The 15,875-nt window shown below is 59.6% G+C and overlaps 1 protein-coding gene across 8 annotated transcripts in view; it reads right to left on the bottom strand.

Annotated features, from left to right (window-relative positions):
* SH3TC1 (SH3 domain and tetratricopeptide repeats 1) overlaps positions 1-15,666 on the bottom strand; it is a 48,803-nt gene extending 33,137 nt beyond the window's left edge. For 4 of the 8 annotated variants that reach the window (XM_038533150.1, XM_038533154.1, XM_038533155.1 and 1 more), the window contains exon 1: positions 15,391-15,635. The gene's annotated coding sequence lies outside the window, so the exon portion shown is untranslated. Of the gene's footprint in view, positions 1-1,234; positions 1,608-15,390 lie in introns of those variants that run through there. The other 4 variants (XM_038533152.1, XM_038533156.1, XM_038533157.1 and 1 more) reach the window with 4 other exon arrangements.
* Between the last annotated feature and the right edge of the window lie 209 nt (positions 15,667-15,875).

Genomic DNA, 15,875 nt, shown 5'->3' with positions numbered 1-15,875 from the left:
GAGAGGGACCCTCCCCTGGTGCCTCCTGAGAACCCTGTGATTTCGGACTTGTGGCCTCCAGATGGTGAGAGTAGGTTCCCGCTGTTGGGAGCCCCCCAGGGACAGATGTTGTGTCACGGCCTCCCCGGGGACACTGGTTCTCCTGTAATACGCATGCCTTCTCGCTTTCTCTGCCGGGAGGTAGGGTCGACCTCACCTGCATCAGACATTTTGTGAGAATCAAGTGCACAATGCCCCCGATAGGATGTGTCATCGTCACCAACTGCAGTGTGACCGTCCCTGAGCACCCACCACCCTGAGGTGCTGACCACACACACCCATCTAATCTCCCTGATGACCTGGGGGAGGGGACGCCACGGTGCCCATTTCACAGGCTTAGCCAGCTGCTGCAGGGACTCAGCTGGCCAGGGGGCACTGACGGGATTCGAACTCAGAGGGGCCGAGTCCAGCACTGGAGCGCCTGCCCTTAACCTGCACGCACTCCATCTCAGCCCCCACCCTGCCTCCCCCTGGGTGGGAGGCCACAGCTCCCAGCACCAGCCAGCTCCACTAACTGCCAAGGTTGCTTTGTGAGGGACAGAGCTGGGGGTCTGGTGCTCCTGGGGAGGTCATTGGAAGCCAGGAGTGGGTCTCAGTGGCTTGCTGGGAGCACCCACCTAGGGCAGGACCTGACATTAGAAGTCCTGGGTCTGTGTCCTCCCCTACAACTATCTGGTTGGTGCCTCTGGTCAGGGCACTCATCTCTATCCAGATGATGTTAAAGAGGTCCAGAGATGGTGACCTCAGAGTGACCAGGCACAGCTGCAAAGCCACCCTGGGCTGTCTTGTGGTGTCTGCCCAATGTGGCACCTGCCTAGGGCAGGGGCCCACCGGAGACCCCGACACCCGGACTCCGTCCTGCTGGCTGGGCTCTGCGCCTTGCCCAGACCCTGGCACACGCTTGCTGGGTGCCCACATGAAGGGAGGGTCCAGCGAGATCACAGCAGCGAGGCGCTTCATTGGCTGCCCCCGGCGCTCAGGACTCCTGGCTGCGGTCTCCTAACCGGCCCACAGCCTTCCAGACTCCCCAGACTGCAGCTCTCTGCTCCCCACAGTCCCAAGATGCCAGAGGACTCTTCAAGAAAGTGAAAGTCCACAGACTATTTTCAGATTGCACCGTGGGTGGCGAGCCCCAGCTCCGGGGATGATACCCGCTCACCGGTCCTCGTCCCGCCCGTCCCGGTGTCCCCCGTACCTGCGTCCCAGCTCCTCAGAGGCAGCTCCCGGGCGGTGGTGGGCAGGCACCAGGTGGCGGCTCCCGGCTCCCTGCCAGCTGGCCCTGCGGGCCGTCTCAGCCAGCCAGGACAGGCAGCGGCCACCCACGGCCCGGCTGACTGCACGGCGGCCGCCACCACCCCCAGCTTCCTGCCACACTTCCTCCCTGCGCCAGGGCCGGTGGGAGAGGCAGGCCCAGGGAGCCTCACGTTGATTGTTAGCTCCTCCCTGGACCAGCTCCAGGCCCTGTCCTGCCTGCCGACTGCCCAGCACCCCCAGCTCTGAGATCGACACCAGGGAACACCCGGGCTCCCGCCTCGGCCCCCAGGATTAGGGAAGTGCACCAGCTGCCCACCCCACGGCTGTGCCAACCTCGGCTCTGCTCTGTTCCTCCTCTGCTTAGTGCACACACGCCCACATGGCACACATGACACACACACACAACATTCACACGTGACACACATACACATACGTGCATGCACATGAAGGTATGCACACACATGATACACACGTGCACTCACACGCAGACACATGTGCACCACTTCCCTCGGGGCCGGGTGCTGCCTTCTGCCTGCCCACTGGCCCACCAGGGACAGATGGAGGTTGGACCACAGGTACCCCGCTTTGTTCTCTGACTTCCCACGCACGGGTTTTGGGACCCAGCAGGGCCCCAGGATCAAGGGCAGGACAGAGACCTTCTCTGTCTTGTGCACATAGCCAGGAAACACCTCTGACTCGGTGGTAGCGGTAACGGTGGCAACGTGACTGTTTTACGGACAGTGAAGCTGAGGTCAGAGAGGTCGTGGGATATGCCCAAGATCAGTGACAACCAGAGGAGCCCAGAACTGGGTTTGACAGACACTGAGGCCCCTAGGCCAGGATTTCTAAGGGTACCACCACTGACACTTGGGGTGATGGCTCTCTGTCACGGGGAGGGGTTGCTGTGCACACTTAGGATTACAGCTGCATCCCTGGCCTTGGCTCACTAGAGGCCAGTTACCCCCTCCACCCTGCAGACCCCAGCTGTGACAACCAGACACCTCCAGACATTAGTCACCTTGGGGCAACGTCCGGCAGAACCGCTGCTCCAGGCCAAGTTGCCTCCAGGTGACACAACTTTCTCTTACCAGCTCCTGGTGTCATGTGCTACCACCCCAAAGTCACAAGTTCCCCTCCCTCCCCACGGGGCTGGAGCCTAGGCATGAGGGCCAGCACGAGGCCAGGGCACCTTGCTGGGCAGAGCAGGTCACTGAGGCCCAGAGCAGGCAAGCCATTTGCCTCGGGGGCCCTAGCAGTTCACCGAAAGAGCCAGGCCTGACACTCGGGCCCCCAGCACGCCCAGACCAGCCAGGTCCCACTGCATGGACACCACACAGAGGGAGCCAAGGGTCGGGGAGGACGTTTTCACAGGCAGAGTCACGGGGGCGAATCTGAAGCTACTGTGTGGGTCCCAGGGTACCGGGAGCCCTGAGAGCAAAGGGGCAGCCGATTCACAGGCCGCCCCTCCTTCCCACTGGGACATGTGGCCTCTCCAAGCCTGGCTGTCCCCTCAGTGTCTCTTGGAAGGACAGCTGTGATGGCCTCGGTGCCCATGTCCTGGGACTGCTGTGACAAAGCTCCATGGACTGGGTACCATCAAGTGACGGAGGTCTATTCCCTCCGGGTCTGGAGGCCAGAAGGCTAAATCAATGTGGGCAGGGCCGCGCTCCCTCTGGAGGCTCCAGGAGGGTCTTTCCCGCCTCTTCCAGCCTCCAGGGTCCTGGGGCGCTCCTGGGCTCCCGGCCACATGCTCCTCCATCAGCACTCGGCCACCCTCTGTGTGGCTCCTCTTCTCTTCCGTAAAAGGACACTCCCATTGCGTTTGGAGTCCCTCTCCTCTCGAGATCCTCACCATAATTGTATCTATACAGACCCTTTTCCTAAACAAGATTGTGTTCGGAGGCTCCCGTGGATGCGCCTGTGGGGCCAGCATCCTGCCCAGTACACCTAGACTCCGGCCAGGGCAGTCGGTGAACGCTGATGCCTGCCTGCCTGACCGCAGTGCCTCCCGCCGCGGCTCCCCTCGGCCTCAGCATCCTGCAGACCCCACCTCTGGGCCCCAGGGGAGCCTAAACGAGGTCCGGATGCCCCGTCCTGAAGCTCCTCCTAGGGCAAGTCCTCACCACCCCTTCCTCGAGGACACCTGCTGCTCCATCTCCCCACCCTCCCATCTGCTCCAGCTCCACCCCCAACCTTGCCCAGCTCCCCATACTTCTGCCTTCACAGCCCTGGAACCGAGGATGCCCTGCCTCTTGCAAAGGACTCACTGGACCTCAGAAGTTGGCCTCCTCGAACCTGCTCTGGAGGACGGGTTCCCCTGCTGTGGCCACTCTCCTGGGCTAGCCTGCCTCCCCCATCCAGACACAGGTACCCAAGGCCCTTGGTAGTGGCATCTGGGACCTGTGGAGGACCGCAGATGCTCGCAGATGGGCCTTTGCTCTTCCCCTCAGGCCTCACAGGAGGGTAGAGCTCAGGCTGCCACATGGGGTAGGACGTAGGCACCTGCGTCCAAGGTCAGCGCTGCTGGCAGCCACACGGCCTTGGTGTTTTGGATACTCAGAGAAGCCCCGGGGGGGTGGGGGGTCAGATGCTCTTCTGTGGTTTTGCTCTGGATCCTCATGAGGATTAAATGAGATGCAAGACATCTCTAGCAGGCCAAGTCCAGCCTGTTACCACAGCTGCCCTTAAAAGTCTGTTCATTGTACAAGTGCTCAGTGTCCGGGCGTCTCCCAAGGCCAAGGCGTGTGAGAGCAGGGGGCAGGGTTGTCCAGGCCCTCTAAGGGTGACCTCCCTGGCCCTGCCGCCCACTCTGCAGCCCAGAGCTGGCCTGTGCCACTGCTCGGGGAGGCCCGGGGGCTGCAGACAGAAGCCTGGCACAGGCATCGAACCCTCCCTGTCCAGCCCACTGCAGCCCCTGCCCCTCCCAGACTGCGGCCCGTATCTGTATGGTGGGACCCCGAACCTTTCAGTCTGCCCATGTTCCAGAACCCCACAATGTGCAGAACACGAGATGCTTGGCTCCTTCTCCCTTTGTTTTTCTGGAAATGGTACTGAAAGCTGCCCCAGATGGGCTCTACATCCATAAAAGGGACTGGACATGTTTCCTCTCCTGGGCATTGTCCCCTGCTGTGGCCCGACACCCCATATCCTGTTTGTCTCTGCAGCTGTGCTCTTGGCCCAAGGCCTCAGGGAGTTTCCAAGGGCTTCCCCAACTGTCCCCAGTGCTCTGATTCTGCACACTGCACCCTGACTGCACAGAATGCACCCCAGTTCCACGCAGCACACCCCAATCCAGAGCTTCAACTCTGCACAGAGCACCCAAGTCTGCTTGTTGCACCAACTGCACAGAATGCATCCCTGCCCAGAGTGCCCAACTCTGCTCAGTGCTCCCCAACTCCAGAGTGCACCCCAATTCTGCAGGCACACCCGAATAACCTTCCAGAGGAAGAGCATGAGCTTTCTAGTTTGGGGGACTTTTCAAATAGGGGTCCTTCCCACAGGCTGGGCACGGGGCAGGCCCACACAGCCCAGCCTCGAGTCCCACCAGGATAGCCTGTCACTCCCCAGGTCTCACTCTTTCCTGGACAGATGGTGGAGTCGGACTTGGAGGTCTCGAAGTGCCCCCACCCCCCACACACACACCTGCAACAGCTCTGATGTCTGACACGGCTGCTCTAATACATTCCAATCCTCACTTGCCAAGAAGATGCTAGATCCAGGCAGGGGTTATAGCACTCCTGGAGTGACTATTACCGCCATCTCATCCGCTGGACCGAGAGGCAGATGGGCGTGGAGGCGGCTCCTGCCCAGGGTCACACAGCCCAAGGGCAGGGCCGCCAGCTGGGATCTCAGGTCCACCTGGTGCCAAAGCAGATGCCCTGACCCTCTAAGGTGTGAGACAAGCAGCCAGAGAAAACACACCCGAGCCTGGGGCTTTCTCAGTAATCAGATCCTTGTATCTTCCAGCACCAAACCCTGATTCTAATTCTTCCAGGTGGCAATTCAGAGAGCCATCCCTTGCCTCTGTCGCTTTTCCCATCACAGGGGCCAATGGGTGTTTCACTAAATTGTAAGGTGTGGTGAACATGTCTGGGTGTTGCCCAGGTGTCGACAGCCAGACTCAGTGTCCTCAGAGCCTTCCCCTCACCTCCCCTTCGCCACCTTTCCCTCCCTCTAAGCTGCTGAGGCTGAGAAGCCCCACAGCAGGCCTAAGGGCAGGTGCTGCACACAAAGCATACCTGCGCCCCCAATCCCCGCCCCATCCCCAGCCAGGGAGGAGGCACTTTCCCTGGCAGAGGAGCTGGTACATTTTGGGAGAAGGGATGGCTTCCTGCCCTGCATTTGTCTGCTCAGAACAAATGCAAGAGGCACGTTTTCTAGCCAGTGTGGAAGCTGTGGGCATGGTGAGCGTCACCCAGGAAAGCACGTGTGTCTGCAGAAGGCCAAGGCCCGACCACCACGTCCTGGGAGCTAGAGCCCACACTCAGGGTGCGGCGCTAACCTAGCCGATGCCTTCCTGAAGCCTCAAGGGTCATGCAAGGAAACAGAGGTTTGGAGAAGGGACAGGGACAAGGATCCCCTGGCAGGGCCTACTCTGGGGGACCTTAAACATGCCCTGCCCCTCGGTCCCTGTCTCCCCAGTGTCCTCTGCATGGAAGACAGTCAAAGGGTTCCTTCAAGACAAATGTCGTTCCAGGTTGCACGGGGAAGCACCCAAACCGGTTCTCTGCCCTTGCCTCGGGAAAGTCTGCAGCACCGGAGGGGACCAGCTCCTGCCAGACCCTAGGACCACAGACATGGATCCTGACCCTGGCTCGGTGAGGTCAGAGCCTGACATGACCCAAGCCTCCCCTACACTCAGTTGGGGTCCCCCAACAGCCTCCCTGGCACGTGGCTTACCCTCTTGATGGATCTCCTACTCCACCTGGGGCTCGGAGCTACCCCTACCACCCACGTGATCTTGGTCTCATTCGTCTCAGCCCTACCTGCCAGGTCCCCACCCACATGGGGCTCACAGACAAGCTGGGGAGGCAGGCTTGGAAATAGACTGGGATGATGTAGCACAAACTTTGCAGTGGTAAAGGGAGGCCTGGGATGGAAAGGAGGGCAGGATGGAATCAAGGAAGTCTTCCTGGAGGTGGAGGCCTCTGGGCAGAGTCTTAGAGGAAGAAGACCCAGGCAAAGAGGAGGTGCAGAGGCCTTCCCAGCGCCAGGCAAACCCAGCCTCCACCTGGACAACCCTGCTTCAGGCACGTGGCTTTATGGAAGGAGAGGCCAGGTCACACTCTTGCCCCAGAGTTAATCCACAACAGGCCATAACGCTGAATCTCAGGAATGCATAGGCCCTTAGGGTGGGTGGGTGGGTGTAGGCTGTGTGGCTACTCCCCACCTCACTCCCCAGCTCTGGTTCTCACCAGCAGCCCCTGGGCAGTAGAAACAAGACAGGCCAGGCCCACAGGGGTCATTCAAGAGCTGGGGTGGTGATGCTTCCTGTAAAGGGCCATCGGGTGGGTCAGGGCAGGGGCGGGTGAACAGATGACACACAGCGGGTGGTGGTCGCAAGAATGGTCAACAAGCAGGTCCACTCTGCGCTGGTGGAACCTTCTTTACAAGACAGGGGCTGGATCTGGCCCTCCAGTGGGTCCTGCTCTAGAGGACGGGTAGGGTGGGGATTCGTGGAAAAACATCTCAGGATTCCCCCACCAGAGCAAGAAGGCGTTCCCTGCTGCGCTGGAATTAGGACAGATGAAGGTTCAAGCGGAGGAGGAGGAGAAGGAGGGTGGAGGCCGGCCTGGTTAGACAGTCACTGCACATACAGATAGTTAAACTGTCACATATTAGCAAGACCCAGCACTTAGAGTCCAGGAGGACATGAGCACCAGATAAAGCAGGTGATTGAGTAACAGGCTTACAAGTCGCAGGAAGGGAAGGCACCTCTCCCAGGGTCACAGGAAAGAGGGCCCCGGTGTTCATTGGTCCACACTAAGCGACACCCCATCGTCTGTCCTGGTCTCTGGTTCCACATCTGTAGGATGTAGATGTGACGGGGACTCATGCAATTTCTCAGACAGGCAAATGGACGAAGGGCCACTGCACACCTTCTAGGTGCACGCACACTTTCCTGAGTGCTGGCTGGGTTTGCAGAACCGGGAAGGCCAGGCTGGAGACATCTGTCCTCAGCATGCCCGGGTCTGAGGAGAGATGCACGGGGGGGCGCGGGGACATGACAGAGATGGATGCCACCAGCCCGGGTCCTGGCACCCAGCTGTCCCTGGACATACAGAAAGGACTTGTAAAGGCTCGGCCTGTGTTTGTTATTTTTGGCCTCAGCGGCTGAAACCACCCCAATCAAAGATGAGCAAAGCTCTACTCCCCGAGATTTCAGGAACTGCTCTTTGCAAAACAAGGATATTGAGACCAAACAGGCTTATGATGACAGACAGCCACTCCGGGCTGGGTCACAGGCCTGCAGGAAGCTGTCAGCACTTCCTGAGCTCCGCCGGGACTGAAGACGCCAGCCCCCAGCCGCGGCCTGGGTCATGGTCATCCTGCCCTGGGCAGGCGTCACCCTCAAGCCAGGGGCCCGCTGACTCGGCCATCCAGCAGCTCCTCCTCAGCCGGGCGGGGCGGTCCCAGAGCTGGCCAGGTGCCTGAGCGTATTTGCTGGGCCCTCCTCCAAATGGTGCTCCTTCATCTGACCGGGCCAGGGAGGCCCGGTATTCCCAGAAACAGAGCTTTCAGAAGAGGGGTGCCACTTCTCAGCATCCTGAGTAATGCCCCTTGGGTTCTCAGAGGAAGCTGGTGGGAAAAGCATAAAGGCTGTTTCCACGGCCCACCTGGAGAGTGAGGCCCGGCTGGCATGATGTCCTGTCACCCCTCAGAGGGACCCAGCAGGACCTGCCAGCTCTAAGTAGCCCCCTCCCCTACAAAAGGAAGGATGGGGTCCCCAGGGGCCACACAGCTGGGAGTGGCCAGTCTCAGGAGCACCCCGATTTTTTCCTTCGCAGGACAGGCATGTCCTACTCTCTGGACCGTCTGGCTGTGTGTGAGTCATGAGGTGACCCAGAGAGGGTTGCAGAGAGGAGACAGAAGCAGAGAGGTCTCTATCTGGGCCTCACGGCACGTTCTTGGGGCTATTTTCTCTGGGAGCCTGGAAAGTCACTGCGGCTTATAGATGAGACCCCAGGAACGCCCCAGATCCCACTGAATCTCACTCCCCAGAGCACATTCCGACTCTGGGTGGAACCCCGCTGGAATTCTGGACATTCTCTGCAGCCCAGTCACCAGGGGGTGGATCTGGACCCAAGCTTATGCAAACATTAACCCAACCCCAGCCTCCCAGCCAAGACCCATCTCCCTGGAAACCAGGCCCAGGTCAGGGCAGCGGTGGGTGGAGATGCTGAGGTGGGAATTTCCGCCAGACGCCCTGAAGTCCCCCTTGGGCTGTGTGGGGACCTGAGGGCCAGGGTGGCCCTATCAGCCTCCAAGTCCCTGAGGGCATGCAAGAGTGGATTTGTTTGACTACTTCCCATCTCTCTGCTCCCTTCCCAGCAACACCTCCTCATTCCCTCCTCCGCCTGGCCTCACCCACCCACCGCCCCTCAGAGCAGCCTTGTCCTTGTCCCCTCCACCAGCTCCCTCTCTGTCGCCGCCTCCAGTCGCCTTCTCTTCCCTGGCCCCTCAACCTAGCTGACCACAGGCCCCTTCTGAACACCACCTCCTGCTTCCTGGGGGTCCTCTCCCTGCACCTGCTACACCTCTCTGTCTATACCCACAGGCCAGGGACTTTTAGAACCTCTGTCTGCGCTGACAAGTCCAGGGTGCCATTGATCTCAAACCTGGGGCAGAGCTGGAGCTGCAGGGCAGTCCCCTTGGGGGGAATTGGACATGTGCCCCCCAGTGCCCACTCCTCCCCCACCTTCCCCGGAGCAGCAGGAACTGGCTCAACACCGCCCCCCCCTTCCTGTTGACAATGAAGCCTCTGGCCTCAGCCCGCCTTTGCACGTCTCTACACACCTTCTCCACCGGGGTCTGACCCCATCCCCGCAGCCTCCCTCAGGCACTGCCTCCTTCCAGCCTCCCCCCAGCCGCACACCGGCGCTGTAACAGGGGTCTCCGTGTAAGCCGTCATGTGGCCAGCACATGAGGACCCCACGATGGGCCCCACGTGCGTGTGTCACATGACAGAGACTCAGCACCAGCAGAGGGGGCAGGGGGTGGCCCAAGCCCCTCAGGACACTGAACACCAGCCCGGGGGTGGGGGGGGCAGAGGGGCAGAGTCCTGAGCAACACGCCTCTGGTGCGCTGAGTCACACAACACTGCCCTGCCCCGCTGCCCACCCCCAGCGGCTCGCCTTCTTCCCGGCTCTCCGGGGAGGCCGCTGGGCCCGAGGGAAGCCCACAGGCCTCGAGTGGGGCGAGGGCACCTGTGAGCCCCTGGGCCTCAGCTGCTGAGACCCCATGCGCACGTGTGGCACCTGGCAGGGCCGGGCCGCAGCACGCCTGCCCCTCGTCGTCGGCCAACGTCCGCACCTGCGCCCTTCCCATGCCAGCCGCCCAGCTGCAAGGAGTCACAGGCTGCGACACGGCCGTGGCAGCAGCCCAGGTGCCAGCCCTGGGGTCCCCCTCACCCATTGTGGGATGGGCAAGTCCCTCTCCTGGGCAGAGCCTTCCTGTGCTCACAGAGGGGAGCTCGGGGACCCAGCCATGCCACACACCTGTCCCTCGGACTCCCACGCTGGCCTGACACAGTACGTGCTACGGTGCAGGGGTGCTGAAGAGCGCGGTCCGGGGGCTCAGGGGGTCACATAAAGCAGAGCAATTGCTGTCATGACTGTTCAGTGACAGTGGGCTTGGGGAGCTGGTGGCCCTGCTCTGCGCCTGGCCCAGTGCTGGGCACCCAGGCACGGATGCATTGGATGGCCCTGCCCTCCAGAGTGCTCAGCCTCCTGGTAACAACAGCCCAGGAAATGGATGGAAACCAGATAGCGCAGCTGGAGCCACCCTGACAGAGGATGCGCAGAGAGGCCGCAGCCACCTGACAGCCAGGATCCTGCCTGGAGACAGCTGGGGAGGCTGCCTGGAGGAGGGGCTCGGAGCTGGGCCCCAGCATGCGAAATACACTCCCTTCACTGAGATAAACGTCTGGTTCGGAGCATTGTGTAGCACCAAAGAGTAGGAAGTGGGAGGGAGGGAGGGAGGCAGGGCGGGAGGGAAGGGTGGATTAATGACAGAGGGATACATGAGACTTTGTCAAAGGGACAGAGGAGCCAGTGAAGGGCTCCCAATGGCCGAAGCTAGACTACTCGGAGCAACAAAATAAAGTAGTATTAGGTATAACCTGAAATACGCAATAAATACTCAGAAGCCCATATTAGCGTAAACAAGTAATTGAATAGAAGTGCCTGGGGGGCTCAGTTGGTCTGCCTTCAGCTCAAGTCATGATCCCGGAGTCCTGGGATCAAGTCCTGCGTCAGGATCCCTGCTCAGCGGGGAGTCTGCTTCTCCCTCTGCCTCTGCCCCTCCCCCTACTTGTGCGCATGCTCTCTCTCTCTCCCTCATAAATAAAACCTTAAAAAATAATAAGTGATTGACAGTGGCTGAGGTTGAGCATCTCCCCTCAGCTCAGGTCGTGATCCCACAGTCCTGGAATTGAGTCCCACGTTGGGTTCCTTGCATGGAGCCTGCTTCTCCCTCTGCCTGTGTCTCTGCCTCTCTCTCTGTGTCTCTCATGAATAAATAAATAAAATCTTTAAAAAATATAAGTGATTGAATAACTGAGTAACTACCAACTAAAGCGTGTAGCTCCTCTGACCTCTGGCGGGGAGCACAAGTCCCCCCCGCCCCGGGTGTGGAACTGAGCGCAGGAGTGTCATGTGGAAATGCAGGGAATGCATGGTTCTCTCTGCGGTGGGGGGGTGGGGTCTGACAAACGCCACCTCAGCCCAGGGACCAGCCAGTAGTGACAGGTCCTGTGGATAACATGTGCCCCTGATGGACGTGATGACTGTGGCATGTCACCTCTGTGCTCTTCCTCCCCAAACTAGAACCCAGTGGCACCATGAGAAAGGCAGCGGACAAACACAAACCAAGTGTGTAATGGGGCGGGAAGGGTGGCAGGGGTGGCGATTAGCGAGTCACATCCCTGTGGCACGTCTGTCCCTCTCAAGTGAGCCAACACCGACCCACCATTTGTCACCAAGGTCTACACCTCGTGCAACTGTGTCCATGTGTCCCCAGAGCCACCAAGGGCACCACCATACTTGAGGGGCCTTGTTTCTCATGACCTTACTTTTTAAGGAGGATTTGCCAGGTGTTTTTCCCAGCTCCTTCTACTGCTAATTTTCAACAAAGTGTGCCACTGGATTTGGCTCAGGGCTGGGCTGGGCCTGGGCCCACCTACCAGCAGCTGTTTTTAGCAGAAGGGCACCTGAGCAGCTGGCCCCAGTCAACACTGCCCATACTCTGTGCCAGAGGAGGGGACCAAGCCCTCTACAGAAAAGTAGTGGGGACCCAGAGCAGGCAGGTCCTATTGGCCTGACATCTTTTTTTTCCTAAGAATTTATTTATTTATTCATGAGAGACACACAGAGAGAGACACACAGAGGCACAGGCAGAGGGAGAAGCAGGCTCCCCGCAGGGAGCCCAATATGGGACTCGATCCCAGGACCCTGGGATGACAACCTGAGCCAAAGGCAGATGCTCAACCGTTGACCAACCCAGGCATCCCTATCAGCCTATTGTCTTCAAATAGGTGAAATGACGCTCATCTCCCGCCCACCCCAGCCAGAAGTGCAGAGTGAGCCCAGAGTGTCTGTCACTCCTGGGGCAGCCACACCTGGCCTCTGTCAGCATACCCAAGGCAGGCCGGTTCAGGGGTGGCAGGTGAGTCACCAGCACCTATGAAACCACGTCCTCGACCGGCAGCCCCGCCTCCAGAACCCACGACCACCCACCTACAAGGGTGTCCATGCTCCTCATAAGAGCACTTTGGAAAGAAGCCACCTATTGAATTAATCCCATTCCCTCCAGCACCCAGGGGTGCGCGGCTATGGTACAGAGCAATGAGGTTCCCTGTTGGCCAACAGGGCAGAGCCCTGACACAGTGAGCAGGGAGGAGGGGAGGTGCAGGGACGGTGTGTCGTGCTGCGCCTTGGGCTCTGCAGGGGGCCAGAGTACGGCCACAGTTTGCTGGCCTTTGTGGAGGGGGATAAACGAGCAGTGGGACTGAGGAGGTGAAGCACAGGCACTTTGCAGGGTGGCGAACCGGCTGTAGGATGCCCTGGCAGCAGATGCACGACATCACACATTTGTCAAAGACCATGAGAGTGTGCAGCACACGGCGTGAAGCTTCGTGGGTGCAGGTAAGGACGGGGCAGGAGGCCGGGGGACCCCAGGTGGAGGCAGAGTGACATGACAGGAGACTGTATCACGCATGCACCAACCAGCCTAGTGAGGGTGGCAGTTGGTGCGCCAGACGGAAGCCAAAAGGAACCACGTGTTTGCACTGGGCTCCAGCTGGTAACACTGCTCCCCATGGGGCAGAGGCAACAAATTCTTATACTTCTGCATGTGGGCGGAGCAGCAGGTGTTTGAACATTCAGGTAAACGGCTGGTAGTTGGTGAAAGCCAGGTTTCTCACTCTTGGAGTGAATGAAGGAGGGGCAGGATGGTCCAGGTGGGGACAGATTAGAGGCAGAGAAGGGAGGTCTCAGTTAATGCAGACACAGTTTACATACGGAAGTACTTAGACCCACGTACGTACCCGGCTGGACGCACGCACAGTCACAGTCCAACTTACAGATCCGTGTACGTAGCTCGGTTACATGCACACATGCACTAACTTATAGATACACATATACACACAGGTTAGTGTACTCACACTTGCAGATGTGTGTACAAAAGTCAGGACCAAGTAGCAACAAGCACACTCAGAGTGCAGGTAGATCCTGCTTTCTAAGACTACTCTCCAGCTAAAGGAATCAAGACCTTGAAGAAATGGCTGATGCCAGGACTCGGCCAGCAAAGGTACAGAATGCGCCCGGCTTGTGGCGCCAGCAGGTAAGGAAGAGAATGAATGAATGAGTGAGTGAATGAATGAATGAAATCCAACATGACAGGACGAATCAAAGGACACAGGAGCCAAGTGAAAGAGCTCCCAATGGCTAATGTTAGAAAACTTTGAGCAACAAAATTAATTAGTATTAGACTATAACCCAAAGTATAAAATAAGTATCCATGAGTCTATCCAACATAAATAAATGAGCAAATAAATAAGTGAGGGAGAGGGACAAATCTCCCATGTGGAAGAATTCCCAGTGATGTATGTATATACACCACGCTTGACAAGGGAGCCCCATCTCAGTCCCTGGGGGTGCACTCTGCACGTTGACCTCTCCACTAAGGGCACAGCGAGGGAGGGTCAGGAGGGGGACTGCGCAGTGGGGAAGCCTGGCGAACCTCACCTCGACCAGGGCATCATGGCCATCGCAGTGACCAGTCACGTCCATGCAGGTGCCCTGGACATGATGTGACAGGAGGGCACCGCACTCCCAGGGTCTTCCTCCTGAGAACCCATGATCCCTGTCCAATCACGAGAAATAATCAGACCCATCCTCAGTGAGGGACATCACCCAGAATCCTCGATCAGGGCTCCTCACAAAAATCATCAGAAACCAGGAAAGTCTGAGAAACCATCACAGCCCAGAGGAGTCTGGGGACATGGATGACGACAGGCCACGTGGTGTCCCGGACGGGCGCCAGTCTGGGGAAAGGGACATTAGGTGAGGACTAAGGAAATCTGAGCCAAAGATAGACTTCACTTAAGAGAGGGGTCCATATCGGGTCCTCGGTTGTGAGGAATGTACCGATCTAATGAGAAATGTCAGTGGTCAAGGAGACTGGGTGGGAGGGGTTATGAGAACTCTGTGCTACCTTGGCAATTGTTTTGTAAATCTTAACCTGTTCTAAAAAAAAATCACAAAGTCCCAGCAAGGCGGAACATGCACACCGTGTGTGGAGTGAGCCGTGATGGCCCAGAGAAACGGCAGGTGCACCTGGGCCTAGAGCCGACTGCCTGGGGTGAAGTCCCAGGTCCACTGGCTGTGGCCTTAGGCCAGCCCGGGAGCCTACCTTGGCCCCTACCTGGGACGACACGTGAGGCAGAGCCAAAGCACCGGGGCCACCGAGGCAGGTCTCGGGAAGACAGCTCTAGTCCAGCCGCTACCCGCGGGCAAGCTGTGCCACCCAGAGCCTCAGGCCTCTCTGTAAATGAAGGAGGAGGACCCTCCACGGGTCCCTAAGAATCCTGTGACCTCTGGGCAGGGGGGTGGTCATGGGGCACCGAGAGGAGCAGCTCCTAGCCTGGGCTCACAGAGAGCCCCCCGGTCAGCTGCGGTCAGCCTGCACGAAGCCCCTGGCGGGGTCACAGGATCACGGGGGCAGAGCCTTCCCCGTCGCTCCCCTGTTGGGCCCCATCCCTTTCCATTGCCCCTTCCCTGCTCCCTGAAAGAAGGAGCGGTCATCCTCAGGGCTGCAGGGACTCTGGCCCCTGGGGGCCAGGATGGGGGCTGGAGGAAGTGGGGAGCGGAGGGCCCAGTATTGAAGTCCAGGCAGGGCAAGGCAGTGTTGAGCGGGGGAAGAGCCAGGGCTGTGGCCCCTACCTCCAGTCCAGGGCTCCTGCTCCTCCCCACAACCCCTACCGTCATCGGCCCTGGAGAGCAGCCACTGACTGGGGGTGGCCCCCCTCTGGGGCCCGGGAATGCTCTCACCCTACAGACAGGGGACCTGAGGTCCAGAGAGGCAGAGCCACTTGCTCCCAGGTGCTCAGCCAGGATCAGAACCCTGGGGCCCCTGCCTCCTGAGCCCTCCAGAGGCCCCACTTGTGGGGAAGCATATCCCCACCTCTCACAGTGGCCACCATGTGGACATCCAGCTTCACCTGCCGGCGCTCCGCCCTTTCTCAGACATAGGGACACCAGGCTGGCCCTTTCTTGGCCACCTGAACCCCAGCCTGACGTGTCACTCCCTCACCCTGATGTTCCCTGACCAGGCCGGTTTCAGGGTGCACACCCCATGCACACCCTCCCCTGGCCTCACCTGTCACGACCGTGAGCACTGTGGGGAGGTTGCAGTGTAGGATGGCTCCTCCTGGGGCAGGTCCAGCCCAGTGGCCTAGAACTTACCCCGCCACTGCTAAGGGAGGGAGGCGGAGGAGGGAGGGGGCTCTTTGGGGCCCCTCACCTGCGGCCAACAAGGCTGCTGCTGTCCTGGCCCCTCAGACGGACTGCCACTGGGCGCGCCAGCCAGGACAGGAAGGCGCACGTTTGCAGCCAGCCAGGCCCTCCAGGCTCCAGTCAGGTGGCTTGAGCAGTCAGCCCAGGTCATTGGTCGCCCCACAGCGGCCCGCCCTGCCTGGAAGGGGCCCAGTCTCCTCCCTGACCTTCCTCCTCCTTATCTATATCGGAAGTCCCGGGTCAGCATTCCCAAGCTGGGAGGGGAGGAGCTGCCTGCAGGGAAGTGTGGGATCCCAGGGGGTCTCAGGCGGGGCCTGGTGTGCAGGAGGCCCCCTGGGGAGCAGGGGG

Source organism: Canis lupus, chromosome 3, assembly GCF_011100685.1.
Source record: "Canis lupus familiaris isolate Mischka breed German Shepherd chromosome 3, alternate assembly UU_Cfam_GSD_1.0, whole genome shotgun sequence".
NCBI classification, from domain to species: domain Eukaryota; kingdom Metazoa; phylum Chordata; class Mammalia; order Carnivora; family Canidae; genus Canis; species Canis lupus.
Note: the sequence above shows the minus strand (reverse complement) of the source record. Positions and strands in the feature narration are given on the sequence as shown.